The sequence below is a fragment of the Cyanistes caeruleus genome, chromosome 3 (genome assembly GCF_971803275.1).
Source record: "Cyanistes caeruleus chromosome 3, bCyaCae1.hap1.1, whole genome shotgun sequence".
In the NCBI taxonomy this organism is placed as follows: Eukaryota; Metazoa; Chordata; class Aves; order Passeriformes; family Paridae; genus Cyanistes; species Cyanistes caeruleus.
In genome coordinates, this window is record NC_141703.1 from 14,845,830 (window position 1) to 14,861,685 (window position 15,856).

Sequence of the window (15,856 nt, forward strand, 5' to 3'; positions counted from 1 at the left end):
AGGGGTATCAGAGTAGGGAAAAAATCAGTTTTAAACACAAGAGCAAGAGCTCAATTTTGATGGTATTTAACACAGCTTAAAGTCCAGCTTTAAGGGAAGCACTTGCAGCCACTGCCCACTTGAGCAGTCAGCTCTCCAGACACCCCTGTAAGAGAGAGCCCATTCACCACTCTATGATTTTCCCCCATCAGAAGAAAGCTAAGTAAGCAGTGGCAAGCAAATGAGAGGAACAAGAGAGAAGAAACCAGTCACTTCCCAGCTCTCTCCCCATTCAGGGATGCTGGTTATTTCAGCTACACTGGCACAGGCAGTCGGCAAAGCTCCCAGGGTAAGAGAGCTCGTTCACTGTCTGTGCTCTGAACCTCTGTGTCACCACTGACTTTTCTCCTGGCCCCAAACCCATTCTCCACCTCCCAAGCAGCCCATGCTGCAGCTGAGGTGAGATAAAGTGGCACAGGCTCATGTCTGGGCTGGCATCCAGCAGAGGGATGCCACAGAGCTCCAGGATGTGTGTTCCCACTAATGGGAAAGCTTGGACACAGCTTGTGCCACTGCTAGTGCTGCTCCTGTTGCCTCCATTCACTCAGCACAGCCAGCTCAGCCTGTGCTGATGTTCTGTGTCCGAATGCTGGAGGCACCTCAGGAACAGTCTCTGGATATTTATGATGTGGCCATCACTACCACAACATGAGTAGTCATAAAGTTGTGCAGGACTTGAAGAACTGCTTATGCAAGAGTGAGAAACAGTTTGATTTTTCCTGACTCAATAAGGTATTCTTATCCCAGGGAACAGCAATGTGCATAATAGGAATTCCATTGCGGTAATCTTTAATGGGAAAAGGAGACCATAATCTGACATTGGAGGACTTTGTAAAGAGTTGTATGGAATTTTTCACACTCAAAATCTTCCCTCTATTAGAATACACATTTTTGAAAAGTATGCTGTACCTTAATTTTGTGCTACCTGACCTGACAAAGGACTGGATGGGTGTGCTCTGCAGCTTATGCTATTTGAGAGTTCACACAGCTGAATGACAGGTTATTATGGTCCCTTTCCCAAAAATTATTAATCTACTCTCAACACTTCAGAACACATAAATTGCTCGAGTTCAAGAAGAGAATTATATTATTTTACTGGAGTTTAATGTGATTAACAAAACTACAGTACAAAGAGTTTTTATTCAGCAGACTGTCCTGGATAAAAAGCAATGTAACTCTCATCCTTTAAATATTGGGGAAAAATTGGAAGTTTTGGTTATGTTTTTAATGTGATAAATTGGAAGTGCCAAGAGGAGGTGCCACTTATTCTGGAGAATAGTTTCTGGGAAGTAAAAAAATTCAAACAGAAAGAGCTTGGGGGACTTGCAAACAGCCAAGCCATGTGTCTCTGTCTCTCAAGCTCTTACACCCACACATACTTTCGATGCACATAATTGCATTTTCCAAAAGACTAGTGATTTTCAGCTCTCAATTTCAAACACATGCCAATGGGGTTTTGCCTTTAGGTATAAGTGGATTTTTTTGTTTTGAGGCAGAGAAGTCATGGAGTTTTATGTTTCTGCATGTAACACCCATACAGTTTTAGATTTGTCATAAGGCCAGACATTTAGCAAACGTGGGGGTTTACTAATCCAGAAGAGAAGTCTGTCAGTCTTTAACTATGCAGTTATATCTAGTGGGGCTCCTGATGGACCACTGTCACTGTAATATCTCAGTGCAGCTAATCAGAAGCAACTAAGTATTTCTCATTGCCTAATTCTTCCTTTCCTCTTACTGAGAAGAATATATATTTTGTTATAAGAAGGTGTGTTTTTTAAATTTCTAATGAGTGTCTGTAAGAGGGAAGATTATTAAAAAATATCCTTTGTTTTAATCACTTCTATGTTTAGTGATATTTTCTGTAAGAATTTGTAGGTTAGACCTATATACTCAATAAGAATCTATAGAACAGAGCAGCCTCAGGACAAATCATTTTCCATATACATGCTTCCTTCCAGCTGATCCACAAAACACTTGCCAATAATTTTAAAGTCAGAGAAATCAAATACCAAGAAAATTATTGTAGAACATATGCAGTTAAAAGGCTTTTCTTTTTAAAAATGCTATTTTTGTATGTATGAGTCTACTCTAAGTTTTTCCTAAATTGTTTTCGTTTGGGACCTCCACAGTTTACAGGACCACCTGGATTTTCATTTTAGCCAAAACTCAAAAGAGACATTTCTGCTTTGGTGCAGACATAGCTTTTGCCATTCAATTGGGATAAAAAAATGATACACCAAGCACCAGAGAAGGCCAAAGAATAACCTGGAACGCTCACTATACCCTCATCAGGTATCCAAGAACACCCAGTGGAAAGCATGGCTTTTTACCATGTCCCCAAGGTGTATGTAAGGCATACTAAAACCAGGCATCTTTTTAGATGTCATGTATGGCAGACTATTCTCAATTGTCTGCCAGACTGAATCTTAGAATGAGAAAGGCATTACTTCACCCTTCCCCTATCAAAAAACATACAGCCCCCCATTAGGAAATATATTAGGAAGTGTATTTATGGAAGCTTCAAGTTTGCCAGACAATTCCACATTATCTTCAATAATATTCTGCTAAATTCAGGTTCCATTCTTCCCTTCACATGAAGTACAATTAGCTTCACTGAGATAAACAGCTGATAATATGAAATAGACTCTGTTCATTACACCCCATATGTGTAAATACACAGATTAGAGTTAAATTTTATTCTAAGTTATTTAATTCCAAATCCTAAATGCCCACATGCAAAAAATATTCAAAATAATGCTACAGAAAAATGCTGCTGAAAATCACCACAATAGTCAAATTATCAAATTAGGCGTAAGGGATTGTCATGGCAACAGGACACTTTACCTAAGTTAATGCTGGCTGCCTCTCAGCAGAACTCATTAGCCTTGATGGACTTCTTGGCTAACAGAGTTACACAGCAGCTGGTACCCAGAATAATTTGTTTAGAGCTGGTTTGGGTAACTGCACCATACATACTCTTTCAATGTAAACTAATCATACAAGGAACATTTCAATTCAATTTAAGAGGCTAACTCCTTGGTTTGTGCATCCAAAATGTCAGATTATCCCACTAGAAGAGATAATTTCTCTTTCATTGAGAAAGGTTTAAAGTTCTTCAAAGACAAAGGGAATATTTTAAAATCAATTTGTACTATAAGTTTTGGAGAGGTTTTGGATGATGCCATCGTTGGACTTTTTATTTTCCATAGCTATACATCTTTTATAGTAAATTATGCAAAGTGGATGTAATATGTTACAACTCTTACATGGAAAGATTTGATTTTGCTTGCTGAAAAATGACTGACAGAAAGGCAGGGAAAAAAATACAGGGATATGTAACCCTCTCAGTGGTCAAAATTATACTTGGGATGACATTCAGAAATCTTAGGAGATTGAGAATATTAGCTAGAGCTGGGCAGAACACATTTCTCATGTTGCTCTACTGGCTTTGCTCCCATAAATCTGTGTCATTAAGCATTTCTGCAGGAGATGAATATTTGTTCTGGTTATGTATTTAGGAGAAAAAGGCACACTTAGGATGATAGCAGGTAGTCACAGTTGTGTTGATTGTATATACAGTAGGATCAAGATTTCTGAAACCAAGCCATTAGAGGCTTAATATTATTCCCTGCATTTCCTACCAGGTAGCATGGTTTTGCAAAGTTCAGCCAAATAATAGGCTGTAGCAAGGCAATGTTGTGTGTAAGAACTAGCATCAGAGGCTTGGTCCTCAAGCTCAGATGACACACTGATGTATCTAAGTGATCCCAATTATATCTTTAGTACTGGGCTGGGCCAGACTGGCCCTTACTCTAATATATAGTATGTTGAAGCTTCTCCTGATTTATGCCTGCCTATGCTGATCTCCAAGGATTTTCCTGCAGGTTCCTCCTCCCAATAGGTCTCTTTTTAAAGTCCAGATCAAGAAAGGGAGAGAGAAGGCAAGGACCAAATAGAAATATTAAGCAATGTCTAGCAAATAACACAATGTGATAGAGAATAAAATTATCATGTTTAATTTCTGTATGGGAGATGCTGCTTTTCTTTTTCTCTCATCCCTTTTCCCTTCTTTAGTCTTTCTTGTTAGTGTGAGGTTTATAGGCAAGTATGAAAAGCAGAACAGACATAAACACAAGACAGAGTGGAATGAAGTCCACTGATGATGATGATGGCCTGTAATGAGCAGTGCTAGTTACACCCCAAGGGACAATGCAATTACCATCTTCATTAAGGATCTGCACGGTGAAGCAGTGTGGGGAGCAAGTGCACTCAGCAAGTCAGCTGATTACCCAAAACTAGGAGGGGTGGCTGATCCATTAGAGGGTTGTGCTGCCATTCAGGGGTACCTCAACACCCAAGAGAAATGGGCTGACAGGAACCTCATGAAGTCCAACCAGGGGAAGAGCAAATTCCTGTCCCTTGGCAGAAACAACCCTCGGGCTGGGCCTGGGCATGGCCCACCTGGAAAGCAGCTTGTCAGAAAAGGACCTGGCACGTCCTGGTGGAGACCAAGGAGAACATGAGCAATGAGCCTTTCTGCAAAAAAGGCTAATGATGCCCTGGGCATCATTAGGGAAAGTTAAGGGAGGTGATCCTTCTCCTCTACTCATCACAGGTAAGGCCACACCTGCAGTGCCATGAAGAATCCAAAACACTAGGAGCAGAAAGACTTTGAAAGGAGACAAGCCAGATATTTGCTAAGTTTACGCCAGTAGGATTACCTTGAATCTTCCTACCCATTAAGCTCCCTTCTCAAAACTATGCCTTTCTACAAAAGCTAGAATGTATTCATTCTCTTTTAAAGCCTACAAAGCACTGAAGTAAGAGTTAAAAGAGCTGGTTTCTTTTCCATATACTGTTGTATTGCATGACCTTGAAAGACGGATGCACTTCTTTGTTCACCAAAATTATAGGGATAACATTCCTTACTGTATTGTAGTGGAGATTTACTGATTAAAAAAAATACTGTGTGGACTCTGTCCTTACATGTATTCCAAAACAAGACACTTTACTGGCACAGTGTATATATGCCATGTATAATAGTCTTACTGCTTGTACCAGCCATGTCCTGGCTTTTAGTTATCCCAATAACCAGATGTGGAAATGTGGACACAATTTTAGGGCTCTTTCCTGCCCCTCTAGAGTGGAGGCAGGCAGTGAAGGGTAGTGATGAACATGGGCTTGAAGACTTATTGTGCTATACAAATTTGGGGAAGAGAATGTTTGACTGAGGTCTGTGTGAGATGCCTTTTAGACCTCTGAAACTGAATTTTTCCCTGACTCATTACTGTAATAGGTAATATGTCCTGCCATTGCTGCTGGTGTCCTGTATCACAGTTACTTGGCTTGGTCTCTGTTTAGACTTAATCAGGCATTAATTTGTCTGCTGTAGCTGCAAGAGACACATTTATGGTCATATAATAGGGAAGTTGCTGTAAAGTTGCTAGATCTCCCATTCTCTTCCTCCCTAGAAACACCTTGGCTGTCCCCAGCATCATTTATCAGACTATTTCCATAAGCCTTGATCATAATTTCAGAGCAAAGCAGGTTTTTAAAATACTTCTTAGACATCTGTATTTGCAACTGCTACATTGTGCCTTTTTAGCATATGAGAAATTAATTCTTTTCCTTGAGTGGAGCATGTAGAACTTGCCCTTGTACAGACCTGCTGGTTTCACTCTCTCATACATGCTAACTTTCCAGCCTGACAATAGCAAAGCTGAGAAAAATCATTATTCAGCATCTCCAAATCTCTAGATGTAAGAAGACCACTCCTGTGAACTTGCTACACTGTATGGCTGAATCTGATCCATGCTTCTTACACCATAAGCCATCTGTTCTTGAGCCATCTGGATTTGCTTTGATTCCTAATGGGCAGATAGTGTTGCTGAAAGGAAGCATGTGTTAAAACAGAGAAAAATAAATGTCACCAGTGTGGAACTTTAAACAGAGAGATTAAATCTAAGACACTGGAGACTGCAAAGTTTCTCCTTTCCTGGCTAATGAAGAATTTCTATAATTTTTCAGAGGAAGGTCTTTTCACAATTAAAAAAAATTAAGCACCTTATATAACATGTTCCTCTTAACAATTTCCAGTAACAGCCATTTTTCAGCACATCAGTATGACTATTTTTATTACAGCAAAAACTGACAAGGCAAACATACATCAGTGGTCCTCTGACCTTTTACCATGTCACTAATAAGGAAGTGAGTTGATGCCAGTCTTTCTGTGAATTGAGTGTTTTTTCCCTATCATTCATTCAGTAAAAACAGGTTTGATTTTTATCCTACAGGAATGTACACGTTAGTTAATCCAGCCCCAAACAGCACCTAAACCTCAAAACCTCTGAGATTTGTGACCTTTTAAATGTGAACACAATGTCTGTAAGACAGGTGCATCTTTAAACACAGTCTCCCTGTGTGGTTATTTTAGGGGCTGTAAGACCCCAATTGTGCTTCACCACCAGGACACTGCAGAAAATTTCAAAAGATGCTCAGGGCTATTTCACAGTAGTCTTTGATTCAATAACAAAAAAGAACTTACCCAGCACTGTGTGTGGAAAAAAAAATTATATTTGCATATGGATATACCAAATAAATTATATTATGCAGACAGCATCCCAAGCAATGGCAAAAAACAGGGCTCCAAACTTCACACCTGTAACCTGCGCATAGCCAGATATTTGTCCCTCACATCCAGCCACTGCAGGTCAAAACTTCTCTGAAGTATCTCAGTGTCCCTTTGACAAGGAGTGCCTCAAGAACCATGCATCACAAACAACTAACTGGGTGCAAAGAGAAGCTGGTACAACTTTAAAGTCAGAGCCTTGGGTTTTTCATACAGACACTTCTGTTTCATAAAACACACACCTGGAATTACAGAAATAGTTAAAAGGTAGGATTTGTATTTTAAACCAAGGATCTACTAAGTTGCAGTGTCCTGGTTTGGCTTTCCCAGAATCTGCCTTTGTCCTCATGCCATGTAATGTTTTTATTGATGACTCAGTATGAAAGTGTTACTGATAAAGCTTGTGGGTGTACTGATACCAGAGGAATTTCAAATGAAGCAGGGAATACATCATGTACAAGAAGCTGGTAAAAAAAAAAAAAAAAAAAAAAAAAAAAGGTGAAGGCAAAATCTGTGCAATTTAAAATGGTTTAATGCAGGAACAGGACAAGAAGCCAGATGTCATCCTTATAGAAGAGCAAACTTACTCTTAGAAATCGATAATTCTGAAATCAATTTGCAAACCACAGTGGATAATCTGTTGAATATGAGTTACAGTAAAATGTTGTAGCCAAGAGGGATAACAGACTGGGGAAATTCTATAATCTGTAAAATTGGCACTAGGATACAGTCCAGTGACAGTATCCACATTTTGACAAGGAATCAGACTAGAACCATGAGAAATATAAAGGGATTGGAAAACAAATCCTAAAATGAGTGACTCTAAGATCTGAATTGATTAAGCCTCTCAATAAAGGGCTAAGACCCAAGCTGAATTAATTCAGAGCATCTATAAGGGAAAACAAGTCAATGATGGAAGGATATCCAAACAGATATTTGTCAAGATTTGGAAAGATACTACAGCTGGAAGATGAGACTCCAGTCAGTCAGGCAAAAATACCAGATCCATATTATTCACACCTTTACTCCAGTTGGGGTAGCTTTATTCTAGTACTTGAACAAATTCACCCGGCAAAGTTCCACATCCTCCATCAAAGGGAGGTCAGAGCTGATAAATGTGTTCCTCTCTGACAACAGATTACAGCTGGCACAGGAAAAATTAAGCATCTTATGAAAAATATGCAGTTAAAATTCTGCCCTATTCCACTGGAAGAGCAAACTGCCAATGAGCAGATGGAATATGATTTGTACATTACAGTGGGGTTTATCTTTCCTATCTTAATTGGCAGAAGATAGCCTGAAGTAGTTGGTTCCTCCAGTTTTCTCTATTGTCACTGGAAAAAAAGGTAAGTGTCCCCAGAAGACTACTCAACCTTCTATCTCTTTCTTTGATTATAGAGTTAGTATAGATAACCAGATAACTACTTTTAGACAGATTAATTCGAGGGTAAAAATGGTCCCACCGTAAAGGCAAAGGAATAATCAGTCATATGTGAATGATTTTTATTTCCTGGTAAATTTAATTTTACAAAACTGCATTGCATGGAATCATTCATAAAGGTTCAGTCATTCATGAGCCACAAATTAAATCATTCATAAAGACCTAGTAACTGAATAAATTAAAAAATATTTTTAATGGACAGAGAATCTAGAGGCTGCACTAAATGGTCTCCCAAGGTCCCTTCCAACCCTAACAATTCAATGACTTGGTGACCATTTCTATTAAATATGCAATTTTTTAATATTTTCTTTACATTAGCTTAATGTTATTAAACTCTGCTGAAGCAGAGTCCACAGGACTTTGATACAACACAAAACTTCATTAGAAAAAGAAGTGTTTAAAGATGACACTAGATCAGTTCAATCATAAGAAAAATAGCAATATCTATTGTTACAACAACCATCTTCACTCACGTCCTCTAAGTTCACCTATATAAATGGTTTTACAATCTTTCTTTCAGCCTATGGGCCGAGCCTTTGAGTAAATTAAAGTAGCAAAGTTTTGCTGAAATCACTGCTATTTCATGCAAGATCATAGGATGATGAATACAATTATAAGAGAGCTAATAAACAGAGTTTCAAGTGCATATTCATTTTAAGTGTTTATATAATCGTATTTTGAACAAAAATGCTTTCTCAAATCAAAAATCCATTCAATATGTATGATGCTAATTCAGTATAAATTGTCAGTACAGTATCTCCATGTATTTTCATTTTCAGTAGTGCTGAGTCAAGACCAAAGCTCCAAATCTGAAGAAATTTTGACTCACACCTGAATACTGAATTACATTTATAGAACATGAATTAAATGGTCATGGGCTAGAAGCCAGACTTGCAGGAGTTTCAGCTGCAAAGCGGAGGCTAATAGGAGTTATCAGCTGTAGTACGTGTCATTAATAGTGCAGGAGCTATTTTGGGCAATACACAAGCTGACACAGAGCCAGATCTGCCCTTGCCTTTACTCATACTGCTGTTCCTAATACTTGCTGCCCCCATGGTGTCCTATAAAAATAGTTTGTAAATCTCTGCTTTAAACTACTTAGGCTGTATTTGCTACAAGCAGACTGGGTGTGATTATTACATGCTCTCCTCATTCATGGACAAGCAAGGTTAGTCCAGAAGTGGTCATCAGTCAGGGATGCCCCAACTGCACTGGAATGCTCCCTGATACTCAGAGCCCCAAAAGGCCACAAACAAATGAGGATAGCTGAAGCTCCCCATAAGACATTTCCATGCTCCAAAGGTTTCCTTCTGCAGGAGAGGTCATCAGGGAGCTCTACCTGATGATTTTCCTTCTGATGATTTTCCTTCTGACTTGCACCAGCAGAGCATTTCAAATCAGCCATAAAGCAGCATTTGGCACTGGATCCAATCAGTCAGCCCTTTGACAGAGTTCAGATCTGAACCCCAGTTACATTGCCCAGGCTCCTTTCTCCCTTTAAAATCATGTTCTAGTTAAATGAGCCCTTTCTACAAACTTAAGAAGGGAAGAGTAATTTAGATGAGTGGAAAGTATTATTTTAGGGTTGATTAATTGAGTAGGCACCATGCTGAACACTACTTGTAGAGGCAAGGGATGCACTGTGTTACCAAATGATTATTTAATGACTCATAATCCCTGTGCATGAGATGTCACTCCTGAGGAATTAGTTTTAAATGGGATAGTGGTGTCTACTCAAGATGTGGAGCTAGATGTCAAATCACCATAACAGCTACATTTTTACATCAGCCAACATCAAATTTCAGCAGCTTGTGGCTGGAATCACTAATGCATATACCCACTGCTGGAATGATTCATGACTGCAGAGTAAGAAAAATGATTTACAAAAAGCTTTTGGTGCCAAATGGTATACTTCAATATCTTAAACTTTGAACCAAAATATTTATATTCCTGCTTTTGAATATCCAATTCAATTTAGTGCTTGCCAATTGGGTTGGCAAGATGCCCTCCTGTAATTGTTATCCAGCCGCTACCTACATGCAAAACACATGCAGCATCTCACAGCAGAATATTGTTCACAGATTTAGCAAAAACATGAACAAATGGAAGAGATCCAGAGACAGCAAATTTTGTATGCTTGATTTGCAGGATTCATCATTTCATTTGCCTTCTTTTCTGTAAAAGACCACTTCATGCAAACTTTCACAGAAAAAAAAAAGAAAATTACAAAACAACGAATAGAAGTGTTTCTTCTAAGAGAAGCAGCTATTGAATTCCTTTGTTGGTATTTCATAAATGAGAATTGTGGGGCATTAATAATGGTTCCATATGGTCTGTATAAAATACAGCACATTTTCCTGATTTAGAAAAGTACTTGAGAATAAATGAATGGATGTTCTGGGTCAGAAAGACCAACCAGACCCAGCAACATCTTTCTGACAGATGCCAAGTTGTCAACAAACATGTTCAACTGGACTTAAACATGGGTTTAAAGTAAACACTGCTAAATAGAGAGGGTGCAAGTGACTGAATTAGAGTCTGCTTCTAAGAGTATAAATGTGCAGTGTGTCATTATACTGCCATGAAAAGACAAAATAATAATGGATTAATATAGAGAAAATTCAGTATCTGCCCTGCATAGATTTAGTAATCTTGATCTGAAGTGACAGTCAATGGACAAAGGAAAAAGCCTCAAAAATACATTCATTGGTCTCCTAATTTCATCCCACAGTTTCTTTAAGTAAAACATTGTACATGCCTCTTCCATGTGGAACATTGCCATGGCATAGGGCTTTTGCTGTCTCCTTTTTAATTGGATTTATCATTTGTACCATAAACCTTAATGGCTGTGTTATTGCATTATCATTCATACAGGCAGGCAGAGAGCTGCCCAAAGCCATAAACAATCCAAACAGGAGCTTCATGGGCACTGCTAGCTCTCCCTTACTCCTAATGGTGTATGCTGGAGAGCAGCAGCTCTCAGGGCTTTCATCCTAGAATTTGGGTCAAACATGGATGTGTGCCACATCTGAGCACCTAGAGAAGTAGCAGGAGCTTTCAAAATGCCAAGCTGCCTTAACTCCTGCTGACTTTGCCAATGACTGAAGAAATTGGTTGAAACAGAACTAACAAGACATGAGACCACAGGCATATGCTGCAGTACATTCAGATAACTGGAGGAGATCAGACAGCTCTTTTACAGCTGCTAATTAGAGAGGTCATTTTGGATGAATGTGTGATGTGTTCATCACTCAGCATTTAATGAAGTATGTGCAAGTGGTTTGTAACAAACAGCTTTAAAGACATATTCTCAGTTGTTCAGATTAAAGAGCCAAATATAAAGGAGGTATTTAGGCAGAATGATGTGCAGTGTCTTCACTCATTCTTTCACGATATCAAATCCAGGAGGAGTGCATCATGAAGAAACAAACTTGATATCTAAATACATTCCAGTAAGTGGGGAAAAAATAGCTGAAAATGAAAATTAAACCATGATTTAGACACAAATCCAAACATGAATTCTACATAAATCTGTTCATCTCTTGGTAGAGGATAGACACTTCTATGTAGATATGACATGCTTATGCGAGAATCTGATGGTAGCTGAAAACAATGGTGTGAGCTGAAGTGCTTTAGATGCCCATTTCAAGAGACTTCCAAAAGTGATGGGGACTCCCTTCCTGCTGGGTAATGAGCTGCTGTTTGAACCTCTCACCCAGTATACATGAGACAGAGGTCCAGTTGGCCTTTGGTTAAGGGCATTCAAATGCACAGCTCTTGTAGAGTAAATCCAGAGAGAAACTAACTTTGAAAGCTTCTTTGAAGATGGGTATCCAAGAATGCAAGATTCATCAAACCAGGAGGCCAAGAGCAAGTCTAACTCCTTAGCTGAGTGTGTCATGAGCAGCAAGGACCATAACCCACACCTCCCACTCCCTGGCTGGTCATGCTCTGAAATTAACAGGCCTAAATGCCACCTTAATTGTTCAGAAATGTGTTTGGGTTTTTTTTAACCTCAACCTATGTTCCTATATATCTAGCCAGAAATCAGGAGTACAAATGGTGCTGTTTGGGAAAGCAGGGATAAACAGAAATGAAAGAAAAGCAGAAGGACCCCATTAAGCAGTATTTAACCTGCTTTTAGCGGTTTTGCTGTACAAATTTGTTAAAAGACAATACCAGTCCTCAGTATATTGAAACCATTTCTTAGTGAATCAACTCAGATGAGCAAGTTACATCCTGAATTCCTCAGGGCAGTTCAACATCTGACACTGACATGAAAGGGGATCACCTTATTCTTGATAAATGTTAGTTGGAGTCTGTATCCTGGTCATTCCTATTGGGTACAGCTCCCTGTCTCATTGAATTAGAAAGAAAGACAACCTACCACTCACCATTAGAGAAAGAATCCAGTTGGCATCATTATTCCAAATTTCCAGTATGCATTTTGGTTTTTTCCTAACTGCTCACAAAAAGGATTCCCAGAATATAAACTTGGCTGACCAACAAGCAGGTTTCACAGCTGACATCTGAATATTAACTAAATGTCTTAAAACCAAGATATCACAAATGTAGCCTTTCCATTAATCCTCTAGATTTGTATTGTGAAAGATGGGCCTCATAATAACAAGCTGCTCTTTATTGGTAAACTTGCATGTACTTTTAGGATGTTGATATAAAGTTTAATTTAACTGTAAGGAACTAAAGGGGAAAATTAGACTGCAGAAATAATACTAATACTACTACTAATAATTTATAACTGGATTGTGCATAGTGTTTTCCATCCATAAATCAAAAAGGCATTAGATATTATTGAAGCCATATTAGAGATGAAACAAAGAAGAGAGATGACTTGCCTGAGGTGACTAAACAAAATACAGCATTCAGTCACTTTTGCTGACATCTTACACCAGCACCTGCGATCTGTGCCATGCATAGCAGATGTGAGTCACTAAATGCTCTCTATTCAGTCTCTGAACATTCCGTGGGTATGAAATCCTGGAAAGAAGTAAGAGGTATCCAGGGAAAGGGTGTCTGTGTGAGAGAAAATGGAGACATAAAATAAACAGGGATATTTTTTATTCAGCAGCAGGCACTACAACATGGAGGAAGAGAAGAACAGATGAGAATATAAGCATAAATTTTCCACGATGAAAAAGGAGGAAAAAGGAGGAAAAAAAGCTAGAAAAGAGTATAAGCCCCCACAGATTTCAGAAGTGGAAAGAGAAAAGAGGAAGAGCAACAGTGTGAGAAATGACAGAACTTTCTTTGTGAGAAAAAGCAGGAGCAATAATGCCAGCAGGAGTAGAGCCATTCACAGGCACAAAGATGAAAGGAAGAACCTGATGGAAAATCTTTGTCAGCTACAGCTTCAGGAAGTCACCTGGGAGCCCCTCCAGAGCTGTTCTAACATACTGCCAAGCCCTGTCCTGCTCCACAGCACAGCCCCTCAGGGCTCTGCAGTGCCTGGGTTTGCTCTGACATTTGCTGATGGGGGTAGTCACTGGGGAGCAAAGGCACCCACTGGGATTCCCAGTCCAAAGATGGCTGGGAGGACTTCTCAGAAGTCAGGTGCTGCTGGAAACAGATTCCTTCATGGGGAAATGAAAATATTCAGCCTGTATTTTACTTGCCAGTTAAAGGGCTGAGAAAGTGAGTGGCATGTGGCACACAGACCTAGGAACGCACCTCTTGGAATGCACCTGGGAATGACAAAGGATTCAAAAATGATAAACAAGGTTAAAATCTCTCCCAAGCAGGAGGAAGGAGTAATTTCCAAGCAGGATGTTTGTGGATGGGTAGAATGAAATTGATTTCCCTTGGCTGGCTTGTCTTTTGAGTGACAAACTGATAAAAAGTTTCACCTGTGATTGTCTGGCAGAGGTCAGCAACTGCAGCAACACACATTACTCTAATTAAGACCCCAGTACATTGTTAAAATTTTAGTAACTCCAAAATTGCTGGTTTAAAAAACAAAAGCTTTCCTATACTCATGCATTTCCAACTGAAAATTTTTCCAGGCTTCTTCAGAATAATAAATAAACCAACCTGAGCTATAGATAACAGTAAAATACTATTTGGTGAATACCAAGCATGACATTTTTGTGAAGTGACAGTGCTATTTGTGTGGCTCTAAGAGCAAGGAAGAAAATAAAGTCACTGACAGAAATTTTCACAGTGGTTTTGTAAAATGCTTCATAACAAAATTCTAGGCACATACATGCACTTCACACTGTATGACACTTCTAATATTCCCTTTTTTTTTCTATGCATTTTTCCTCTTAACATTTTTTTCTTAAATAACATGAAAATTCAATGTCAAAATTTTCTGAACTTCAACAGCAAGATTGTTCTAAATATTCAAAAGTTAGAGCATTTGACTCATCCCCATAAGCATATGTGCACATGAGTCCAAAAAATCAAAAGCCTCTGAGAAGGTTTCATTTTACATCTAATGAGTCACCGGGTGTTTAAGATTTTAATCTATATGAATGTGATTTTGAAGCTGAGATTTACTAAAAATGCAGAATTTCATTGCTCCCATAGAAGTCAATAAAAGTTTTATCAGTAATAAATAATAGTATATACGTACATGTTAAAACATGGGATAAAAATTATGGTTGAAAGTATCTGCCAGATACTTTCATGAAACTGTTGATCAGAAAGGAAAGATAGTCTGAGTACTTCTTGGAACAGACCAAATGAAAGGTCATAAATAATTCATCCCTAGTATCCTACATACTATTTTGAGTACTTGTGATAGCATTTCACCATAAATGTATACCAGGGCATGAACTAAATGCTTTGCAAGCCTAATATAAAAAAATTAAATAGAACTGTCCTTATTGCAATTTGGGCCATTCTATTTATAATAATTCCTGTCTATGAAGAAGCTCAAAATGACAGTCTTGTCTGGTTTTAGATCAGTCTGGAAAAATCTTTTCTTCATGGTAATCACCTTCTTGCAAAGTTGGATCTGTTCCAGAAAGCTCTCAATAGACAAACCAGGGAGTCTGTGTTCATCCCAAAAGTGAGGATTCAGACACCATCCCCAGGTATTGCCAGCATTTTAAAGGCAACTTCTGCTGCTTCATTCAGTCATGTTCATTCAGTAGATTACTTAGGACTGTGGTCCCTATTTCACATATTTCTCAGATATTCATTGGCATTTTCTTGTCTCTGGGACTGGATACATGAATGACGTCATTGCTAAAGACAAAAATTACTTATTGATGTGTGCTGTCCTTGGTGGCAGGTAAGAAATCTTAGAATTACACAAGAAAGTTAAGCAAATTATATTTTTCTTGTTTTCAGTCTTCCAGGGAGGTCTGATCCACCCTCTGATTTTAATTTGGCTCAAAATGTGTTTTGAAATTTCCTGAAGTCACTTATGCCAGAGGCAGCGCACAACTGGAAGCAAAAAATCTTACCTCAACAGACAGATTGGGATAGAAGTGATCTTTGTAGTCTTGTGATGTTGACTGTTAAATCAACAGATCAAGAACATCTGTTATTGCCTGCATTGTGAATTCCTCAGATGGAAAGGAGGTACTTGAGCAGGATTTGTCTCTAATTTGCTTACCTAAGAAGAGGTTTTTCCAGATTGGTTGATACTCATCAATTATCTTGCCATGGGCAGTAACTGTTTCCTTAGGGTCTCTCCTGCCAGATCACATGAGAGATCTGAATACTTGATACATACATCTGCTGTGGGCTGCTTAAATTCTGTGTGTACTTAATCTGAGGAT

General features: G+C 38.7%; 1 long non-coding RNA gene across 1 annotated transcript; it reads right to left on the minus strand.

Annotated features, from left to right (window-relative positions):
* Positions 1 to 8,156: 8,156 nt before the first annotated feature.
* Positions 8,157 to 15,552, minus strand: LOC147653971 (uncharacterized). The gene is made up of 3 exons (XR_015284156.1): positions 15,335 to 15,552; positions 12,965 to 13,142; positions 8,157 to 11,579 (listed from the first exon to the last, which is right to left on the minus strand). It is a non-coding gene; the product is annotated as an uncharacterized LOC147653971 (long non-coding RNA).
* Between the last annotated feature and the right edge of the window lie 304 nt (positions 15,553 to 15,856).